Here is an 11514-nt window from a genome sequence, read left to right as displayed (position 1 = left end):
AATGTTTCCAATATACGGCGGAAGTGTGCTGTGAAAAATTGGCTGAAAGCGGCGCCACAGGTAAAGCAGCTTTTGGATATATATTTGTGTTCCAAACGGCAACATGCATGGCATATGCTGCACAGACAAATGTGTTATTTCAACAGTTAGCAAGCTAAGTAGAACTGAAAGCAATGAAAACAATAGTTCATAGTTTAGCTTGGAAAGCATGCTATGATAAAAATCAAATAATTAATATGTAACATTAATTATGAACAGGTATTGTATATTTGGTGTTCGTATTTCCTGCCCACCAAACAGTAATTGGGATCTGTTCCTCACGTTAGGCACCATATACTGACCTCACATGACTTCACATGCACATCTCACCATGCATTGAGAACATTTTTCTTGAATAATAACATAAGTATGAGAGATGTTCCCAATGCATGATGAGATATGCCTATAAAATCGGTGTGAGATGCCCTATGTGAGGAGTAGATCTAGTCTGACCAAGCAGGACTGAATTTTTACAAGGTATTAATGGCCTTGAGTCATACCTGGGCCTGGCAGCATGGCCGGGCTGGGTCGGACTGGGCCTAGGCCCGGCTTGCATTATTATCATATTACGTGTGCTTGATGCAGGTCGGCCAATAAGATGATCAACCTTGCTCAAATACAAATAGTAAGACAAAGTCAAATTTAAAGCTAAAGTAGTAAACCAGAATTTGAACTTAACCTAATTGCAGTCCTCTACATTTACACCAGTGCCTATAAAATCCATACCGCAAACCAACTGAACCTACCAGATAGCAGTTAATACCAATTGAGTGGTATTTAATATTAGGATTTAATTAAAAAAAAAAGAAACAAAAGGAAATGGCAGATGAAGGAGAAGGTCACATCATCCTGATCTCCTCTCTCAAGTGTTCAATTCATCTTCAGTTTCGCTTTCCCATTCTCTTTGCCCACTAGGCCACTGTATAGTAGCTACCTTACTTGCAGAAGGTACTAGACTAAAGGAAGAATAGGGTCCGTTTGATAAAAAATATAAATACAAATACAAGGGTTAAAAAATGTAGTATAATATAAAAAAATTTGAATTGTATTCGAACTCTTCCCAAATTGAGCCTTATGAAGCCTTGCTATGGGCAATCGATGTAAAGAAGGAAAAGTTAAATCAACCATGCTTTTCAAAACAGGACCAAATGGGACGGTCGGACCAGAAAAACCTGTAACCGGTCATCCTCAGGTCCAGTTTTACTAAAAATCGAAAATTGTTAAAAAATGTTGAAAAGGTAAAAAAACCGTTGACCCGGGTGGTCGAACTGCCAAACTGTTTGACCCGGGCAGTGGTTTGCAGGTTAGCATTTTTATTTTCAATGTTTTAAATAAAAAAATAAAAAATAAAAAATAAAACTTTGGCGTTCGATGACAATACACACTGATCGACGGTGACTGGTGAGTTTGCAATGGCAAAAAGACTCATCAGCACCTGCAGTGGCATCCGACGGCGAAAAGACTCACCCTCATCAGCACTTGTAGCGGCGTCCGACGACAAAAGATTCACCAGCACTTGCAGTAGTGGGCGATGAACTTGCAGCAGCTGTCCAGCAAATTTGCAGTGGCACTCGGCATTGGGTATTGGTGACCAAGCCCACTGTCTACGAGTTGGAGTAGCACTTGTAGGCTTGCAGCGGCAACTTTCTTGTGACCAAGCCCGACTGTCCGAACCCACTGTCACACCACCATTACCAGTGTCATTCTATTTCCAATAGGAATTACATTCTATATCACATGGTGGTTTATACATTTTGTGGATGGATTTTTTCTCCTGTCTATGCCCATCTTGGAATCAACATCTTTGGTATGTGATTATTTTCCTGTTTTACCTCTATATTTTGTTTATTTTGATGAATGCAAGGTGTTGGGTGTTTTTTGTAGTTTTTGTTTCTTGGGTTGAGAAGTTTACTACTTTACATGTGAGCTACATCAATGTTTTGATAATTTAGAACAGATGGAGATCTCTAACTATGGATCATCTGCATACCATAGTTTGAACTTTAATCTTGAAGTTTGAAATCTAGTAATGCCATGGATTTTTTTTTTTTTTGGAAATTTTCTCTATTTTATTATTTTTATATTTAGATATTTTTATTTTTTCTATATGTTGTTTTTCCTGTATTTTTATGTGTATTTTTTGTATTTTATTTAAAAATTTATAATATTTTTTATTATATAAAAATAATTTTATTATTTATTTATTTATTTATAATATCACAGTTTGAACCATTCGACCTGAACGATTGAACCGCCAAACCAAAAAACGGTGCCCAAGATGGTTCAGTTTCTGAATCAGTTTTTAAAACCTGTCATTTGTAACCCCGGCAATCACACAGCAGCAACAATTCAGTTCTGCCACAACACCCACTTTAATTGTCATGACTCGTGACCACCATTACTGAAACAATATAGTCAGCCTACTCTGAGGATCAGAGACATATAGACCTGACCATCCCATCTTCTCCATGCCTCTCATGCCAGAAAATCCATCTTTTGTTGGCAGAGCTTCAATCATTCAATCTACACTTATGTTATATATAAATTTACACTACTTAAATTGATCTAATATATATAACATGCTTATGCATGAACTCAGTGCCATAAAAATTAAATATTATATAGTATGGGTGAGTGATGATAAACCTATTGCAAATATTTAATTATTTGATTTTATAAATATCATATATCAACCCGTATCAATAGTTTTGGTAGGGAGAGAAAGAAATGTCAAAATGAACAATTGGGGGAGGGTTGGAGTAAGACAGCCATACAGGTTAACTAATTGTATCTTAGTGGAGACCAATGATATATCCACAATATTTCTTTTTACAAAAATTCAATTCATTATAAGAAAATAAGTTTTTAATGATTGAAAAAAAGCTATAGCTAAAAATCCAAAATTTGTCGTTTTTAATAGATTAATATAGCATTAACTAATTTTATTATTTAATTATTTAATCTACTAAAAACAAAATAATAAGATGTTCGGTTCAGCAATTTCAGTCATTCTAAATGGCCCGTATAATTACTTTGACCGGTTAAGTCCCTAAGTTCAACATCCAATATTTGGCAAACATAGACACCATACCAAAAAATTAAATATGATATAACATTTAAAGAATGACCAGTAGATGACACAACCTAACCCCAACCGGCCCACCCTGCCACCCAAGCTTGGATCATATAAAAGGTACTGCCTGCCTAAAAATATCCATAAAAATTAGAAAAAAAAAAAAAAAAAAAAACTGGTTGTAGTCCCTCTTAGTGGTAAGACGTCCAAATCATTGACCTACCCTCGTCCACTTTGTGTGCCGATTAATAATTGGGTTCGGACGGGTTCTTAGCCTTCTGAACCGAGTGAGGCTCGAGTTGATATATAATACATAAAAGTCTGCTGGTTTTCTTGTAGATTTTGTGATATTCTATGTGGTAAATTTTGTAAATATTCTATAAAATAATTTTGATTAAAAAATTGTAATACTTTACTGTCAATTTTATTAAGGTATACTATATTAAAAATTACAGATGTCAAGTATGATCGAGCCAAACCCGATTAACCCAATTAATAATTGGTTTGATTCTCGATCTATTTGATGGAACTGATCAACAATCGATTTGGGAGAGATCCATCCGACCTTTTTGAGACAAGACCCGACCCCAAGAGAGGTCTCTCATTACAAATACCTTACGTACCAATAAAGATTACACATACATGTGAAACCAAACATGAAATAAATGGACATTGTTTTTTAGAAAGTAAACACAAGTGCAGGGTATAAGTAGGGAAGAAAAAGTGAAGTAGATCCCAATTTTGTAAATCAACCAAAATACTAAGGTTGTGTTTGAAAGGAGTATAAATACAAGTACTTCAGTAAAAGTGTTTTTATAAAATATTTTCATATAAAAGTGTTTTTGTGTAAAAATACTTTTATTAAATTGCTTTCGTGTAAAAATACTTTTATTAAGATGCTTTTATGTAAAAGTACATAAAAGTACTTTCACGGTAATCCACTAGTATACATCCATGACAACAATTTTATAGTAAATTTATCAATATTTTAGAAAAAAGTATTTTAAACTCAGCTTGATTTTGTACGAATAAATACAAAATAATACAGAGTAGAAGATTTTGAAAAAAAAAAAGAGTGAAATGATTAGGTTAAAATATTAAATGAAAGTAATTCATAATTTTCCGGTTATGATCGATCTAAACCAGCCCATTCTGTATACGATTCAGCATGCCAACTATTAAACAACTTATTACCAAACAGCCAATCAGAAACGTCACGAAATCCCCCGCCCTTCGGGGATGTCCTCAGCGCCGAGGAAGATGTACTAGGGTGTATGTGCGACTCGTTCAGATTATGAGCTAGAACAAAAGAAAGGAGACAATTTTTCCAGTATCAATGACCAGTACCACTGAAGAGGATAGAATGGAAGAACCCCATTCACTATCTAAAAGTCAAATTAGAGGCCAAATTGATAAAACCGAAGTCTTTGGTGTTTGGGGGTGTTCAAAGTTCAAACAACTCGATCAGGTTTAATCCTACCCGGTAAAGAAGAATGGAATAGACTGTTTGTTATTAAACTAATAATAATAATGTCCTTTTTCTTACGAGTTACGAACATCATCTGACACAATTTAAGCTGGGCGCGCGACTCTAGTCTCGATCTCTCATCGATGTTGGGCATATCCTCTTGGCTCTGGGCCTGCCTCTGTCGCTGACTCGTTTCTTCCTCTTCTACTCTGCACGTTATCACAAAAAAATGGGTAATAAGAGTTGGTCAAATGAAAAAAATGATAGATCAACTTACATAATTGCACAACGGAATGTGGTAAGCTTCCACCAACCTCATTGTTGACATATAAAACTAACATTTATGAGACAGTGTGGGCAATCCGAGTGATCCGAACAAAACCATTGCTAAAGGTTTTAACAATGTTTTAGTCATGATATTTTGTAAGTGGGGATATTACATGGCTAAATCTTTTACCAACGGATTATATACACCAAGGCTAAAAGTATGGATATAACCACGGTTTTGGCTATTGCTAATTGCAAAAGCTATTGTAATCGGTTTAATAAATGTACCATTGTTGTAGGTTATATGGCCATGGCATATATGGTGGCTAAAAATCATATGAACCAATTGATTAATTGATAGTAGCAACGGTTTCAAATAAAAAACGACGTTGCTAAACTTTTTTATAGCGCCACGATTTATTGTGTAAATTGTGACTATAAGTTGTTTTTCTCGGTTGGAATACTAGAAAACGTGACTATATGGATTTTATAGCAAAGATTTTGTAAAACCGTTATTAAAATCCTATATTGTTTGTGCCTTAATTACGTTGGAAATAAATTATTGAAATCGTAGAAATAGCTTTAACCTATACAAGGAAACATTGTATAAATAATAAAACAATTCTCAAATAGCATAATCTTTTTTTAAATACAAAATATTCATATTTTAATATTGATTCAATCAGTATTTTCAAACCGCGGTTGATACAGACGGTCAGACCGTTTGGCCCTAAAACCGGTCAAGGTATCGGTTCACTTTTAGTGCTGAACCCCCATTGAATTAGTCAACAAAGTATTGACCCAGATGGTCTGACTGTTGAACCATTTGACCCGGGCAACAATTTGTGGTACAATATGTTTTATTTAAAATTTTCAAAAAATAAAATAACAAAAAAAAACAAAGAAAAACAAGATCGATCTCAGTTTTGAGATCTAGAGATCTGAGAGGTCTTATGTACGGAGATGAGATCTTAAGAGTGATCTTGAATTACAGATTTGCGATAAAGAAATCTGAGAGTGATATGTTGCCGCTGCAAGTCATCGTCACTATTGTCACTGCAGGTCGCCGTTGCCGTCACCATCACCCACATCTCTACTTCCTCCCTCCTCCTCTTCCTCCTCCCTTCTCAACCTTCTTTTCTTTTCCCTTTTCTGAGCCGACAGACATCACAGACCCCTCCTTTCACTCTCGTTCTAATGCCCATTTCTCATAATATTTATATCCCATTCTATTACCCTAATATTCCAAACCAAAGGGTAGGATGAGATATATAATTAAAGCGGTTAGACCAATTAATTCAGATGGTCGAACCATTAACCCAGAAATTGGTGACCAAAATGATGGTTCCATTTTTTAGATCAGTTTTTAAAACCTTGGATTCAAAAGTCAACATCAATTCTTTTCATTTGATGATTACAAAAATACATAAGAAAAAACAAGAAAATATCTCCATCCTTGCATCTGAAAATCGTATTCATGTAAATCAAAAACTTTAACCTGTCAAAACCAACAAAAAAAAAAAAAAAAACTAAATAAGTATTGATTTCAATAACTAAGTATATTAATTAATTAATTTACAAGTTCCATATACGTCATACACTTACCATTGAAGTAATCCAATGCATGTAAAATCCAAAACTCTAAGAGTAATCATGCTATCACATTTCCTTAATAATATTAATTCATGTGAAGTTGTAACAAGATACTTGGGTAACAGTGGTTAGTTAATTTATTAGGTTTCAAAAGGTTTAGGACGTCATTGAATGGACCGGTTGATTTAGGCTTTAAGAGGCCTAGAATTTGGGTAAGAGTAGTGGGCTTGGTTCGTTTAAATTTCAGTAAGTTTAGGACTTGGCTGAAAATACTTTGGTTTTAGAGGTTCTAGGTTACAAGAGGCATAGGTGAAATGGGTTTGAGTTTAGGTGGGTTCTTAGGCTTCCGTGGGGGTAACTACAAATGGTGGTAATTTGACAGGGTTTGATCTGACTTGGGCAATAGCCTACGTACATAATATGACAAACCGTAAGTGGTAAAAAATTGCACATTGAAGCACTTGGAATTAACACAACAAAAATCCTATAACTAAAGATTTTCTGAGAGGGTGGTCTTCTGTGCACCAAATTTCACCTTATTGGGACAAAATATTTCATTTTTCATAAAACGTGGAGACCAAACAATAATTGCTTTTGTTAGCAGTAAACCGGTAATCATTCTATCACAATGGCTTGAGGCGATGCAATCGAAAGTGGCTTTACAACACCGTGGAGTGAATGAATCATTTAAGTCAGTAGTAAATTACTACTCCCTACTGAAGAAGTGAATTCCAGTCTATTTGACATTGGGCCGTTAAAGGCTCCTGGGCCTGATGGACTCCATGCGCTCTTCTATCAGAATGCATGGAATATAATAAAGAAAGACAGAATTTGCCCAATTTATACAAGAGCTCTGGAGGAAACCTGAGGAAATAAAACACATCAACTCCACAAACTTGGTTCTCATTCCAAAAAAAGATGGTGTGGAGTTTGCTGTAGATTTCAGGCCAATATAGGATGCTGCAACGAGAATGGAATTTCATCATCCACGTCCTAAAGCTTAGAGGATTTTCAGAGATTTTTTTGTGAATTAATTAAACATTGCATCTCATCAGTTTCATTTCGGGCCCTAATTAATGGATGCCCATCTGATCCTCTACACCCCAAGAGGGGACTAAAACTATGGGAAGAAACTTTATTTGCTTGTTTAGGTTGGTTCCAAGGTGAGATAATAGTCTAGCTAGAATTGGTGTCAATTGCATTAGGGGAATGCCTGGGCTGGGGTTTAATTGTAACCTGTTTATTGTTCTATTTTTAGTTCTGTAATCAGCTTTTGTTCTTTTTTTTTTCATAATTCTGGTATAATGGTACTTTTTGGCTTATTTAATCCATTGATTTATTGGATTATGGTTAAGAGAGTGTAGGAGAGGTTGATGCTTCAAGGGTTGTATTGTATCTAACGGTAGATTGATCTCCTTCTCTCCCATGGATAGGGCTGCAACTTGGGCAGGCCCAATTGGGCTTCTATTTTTATGCTATGGGCTGGGCTTGTATTAGTAAACTAGGCTTTGAGCTCTGTTTGAGCCAGGCCCAGAACCAATGTTCAGGTCTTAGCATTAGGTCTGGGTTGGTCCTAAACCCAGCCTAACATGCCCAAGTGGCATCCCTAGTCCCTACCCGTAGATGTAACCTTAAAAATTATACCCAGGAATATTTACTCTGTATTACAATTTGTTTCATCTGGACATGGGTAGGTCTATGCCATCTACTTTCTACAAGATACACAAACGCATTCCTTAGAGTGCCTATGTGTGTTTGCCTATAAGGCAGCTCTAAGGTTGCTTTTTGACGATTTGGTTGACTGTTATAGTTAGTTTAGCTATCAATCGACACCCAAGCCCAAGGCCTTTTTATGAGTCTTCTATTGTCAGGTTCTATGCAGCATATGAGGGATTTGGTCGCTATTTTGGAAATATAAATACATGCAAAATAATTATATATAATATAAATACATGCAAAATAATTATATATAATATAAATACATGCAAAATAATATAAGATACAGGGTTTTGCACTCTACATAATTATATTTGTACTTCTTTCAAACTGAGCCTTAGGCTGTTTTTGGAAGCAATGCAAATGGAGAGTGTAGAGTGCAAAGCCCAGGGTAAATTTGCACTCTGGTTCACTTTGGACTGTGTTTGACAACATTACATTTATGCATTGACAAATGACAAGACTAATGCATATTTACATTGATAATAAGATGTAAAAGTACATCAATAAAAAAGAAGTAAATTTGCATTCAAGTGGGATTTTGATAAAAAAAAAAAAAAAACATATGCTTTTTTGGAATTCATGTTTGCATCCATTACAGCAAAAAGTCTATTTGGTAAGAAGGTAAATTTGTCAGTGCAAAACTAACCCAATTTTATAATTTATATGAACCGTTTTACACACTACATATTTGCATTCACACTTATTTACATCTTTTCCAAACACAACCTTAGGCTCAGTTTAGAAGGAGTACAAATGCAAATTTGTAAAGTGCAAAACCTTGTATTTTGTATTATTTTGTATGTATTTGCACTGTACATGTTTGTATGTAGCTTCATATGACCATTGCAAAGAGATTAAAGGATTGAATCTGCTTACAATTGACCTGGCTTAGGCCTACTATAAGTGCTAGAGGTCAAGTTAGATATTCAAGTAGTGTTAGGGCTTGATCTTCGGTTATGGCCCAAGCAACACCAAACCTGTTAATAACTAATCTCCTTTACTTGACACCATGGCAAGACTAAGGCCCTATTTGCTTTTCACTAAGTTATTTACTTAGGTAAGTACATTTACCCATGTTCTTTCATTTCCTACGTAAATAAAGCAATTACCATTTTAGCTGTATAAATTCATTTTTAAAAGGGGCATTTGTGTCCATTGAAGTGTTAGCAATTTTCTCCTAGGTGGAAAAATTATTTACCTACCGAGGAGTTACCCAGGAAAATAAATTTTTCCATATTCCCATATAAATCTAAAAAAAGAACATGGGTTTCTTGGTCAATAGGAACCAAAATCCCATTGACCAACTTTCCCCTCTCTTAAAATCCAAAAAAAGAACGCCCCTAAAAAGAAGACATAATCTCCAAATTAAAACATATAATATACAAATCATACACAATTAAACAAAACAGAGCAAGGTGACATATTAGAAATTGAAGGCTAGATTGCATTTGCATGCTTTTCACTAAGGGGAGTTCAAGATAAGTTTGTTGGTGGAAAAACCATAGAAGGCCTCAAACCTCAACACTTGCAATAATTTTTAACTGAGGGCATAACAATAATAATAATAAACATCATCTGTGGGTTAGCACATCTCATGGCACTCCAATAATATTATGTAAAGCATATAAACATTAAGAATTTTTTTTTTAATAAAAATAAAAATTTCTATGCGATAGATTCACAAAATCCCCCAAAGCTCCCCATATCCCACAACCCTCCAATATCATATAAAACATATAAAAATCAAAATAAAAAAATAAAATAAATAAACAACCACAAACCGGATTCTTGTAACCCGCTACCGCTACAACTCCTTGCCACGTGGGTTAGTATATTCCATGGCACTCCAATATGGACAAAAATTAAATAGATTAAACTAATAAAAAACAATAAATGAGTGGGGTTTTTCTGTGCCTAAAACAGAACAGCTACCACCTTATTATGGTTATAGATGAAGGGTGAAAGACATGAGAAAGGAGTGAAAGCTACTAAAACTCATTGGTAAACATGCTCAAACTGCAACAATACCGGAATACCCCCTGCCGGCCAATTTATTTGTTCAAGCTAGTTTTCTTTATTTCAATGTGAGTATGAGGCACCTTAGCCAAAATAGTTTTGGTATTTTCTAAGACAAAGAGGCTGATGTTAATTACTGTTAATTGCCTCTGTTTCATAAATTTAAAAAATAAATAAATCAATTCTTGGGCAATAGGTGCTATAAGAACCTTATCATCAATATAGCTTAATTTTCTTCTAAGATAGTTTTTTTTTTTTTTTTGAGAACGATGAATGAAATAATTATGCATTAGAGGAAAAAATCAATAAAAAAATAGCACTAACCAATAGGCAATTAATATCCCTGTTGTATACTCCGGAAAATCAGCCCCTTGCATATACATCAGGCCCAATATAAACTCACTCTTTAACTAATGGAAACCCCCATCCCTACATAATTCTTCTGTGTTGATACCTTTAGCTACAGCCAACAAATTAAGTCAATCTCCTTATCCAGGTGAATGAGAAGGACTTTTATATAACTATAAGAGGATGTTTGTTTCTTGAATGTTGAGAGTGGGAAAAGTTGGTCAATGGGATTCATTTATGTTCTTTTTTCAAATTTATGTGGGATAGGAAAAGTTTATTTTCCTGAGTAATCATCTTCCATGTGGATAAATAACTTTTCCACTTTGGGGATCAGACAAAAATACCCCTTTTAATAATGGACCTTTATGGATAAAATGGTCATTGACGTATTTACCTATGAAATAAGAGAACATGGATAAATGCACTTATCCTGGATAAGTTTTTCCTAGAAAAGACTTATTGGGATAAGTGCTTTTACCCGAATAAGCATCTTACCAAAAAGTGAACAGAGCCTAAATGAATGGTTTGAATAAAGATGAATCCTGTAAGGCCCATCCAGAACACAATTTTATGACAAACAATATATGTCAATTATTTCATTCTAGATAAACAATATTCCACTGGCATGGATATATAGAAATGTATTTTTTTTGGTAAATAGAAATATATTTTTATGTTAGACATAGATAAACAGAATTGCTAATGAAGAATGAAATCTACTTGGCAACTTTCTTAGTTTTCTCAATGGAACAAACTTTGCTTTTAAAAAAGTGTAAGGCATAAAAAAAAAAGCGCAAGGGGCAATTTGTGTCCGAGGCTCAAGGTGCAAGGCAAGGCATGCATGTTTTTGAAGCAAAGCACAAAAATACAAAAAATAAAAAAAAAAACATAATGTTAATAAAAATATAAAATTAATTAAATAAGCCTATTATCTAAAGTTAAAATGCTTAAAAGTAACATGTAAAGCGTATTCTAGAAGCGGAAAAAAAAT

Source organism: Nelumbo lutea, chromosome 5 (genome assembly GCF_056320005.1).
Source record: "Nelumbo lutea isolate HS-2025 chromosome 5, American lotus-T2T, whole genome shotgun sequence".
Taxonomy (NCBI): Eukaryota; Viridiplantae; Streptophyta; class Magnoliopsida; order Proteales; family Nelumbonaceae; genus Nelumbo; species Nelumbo lutea.
The sequence above is the reverse complement of the archived record's forward strand: the minus strand, read 5'-3'. Positions refer to the sequence as shown.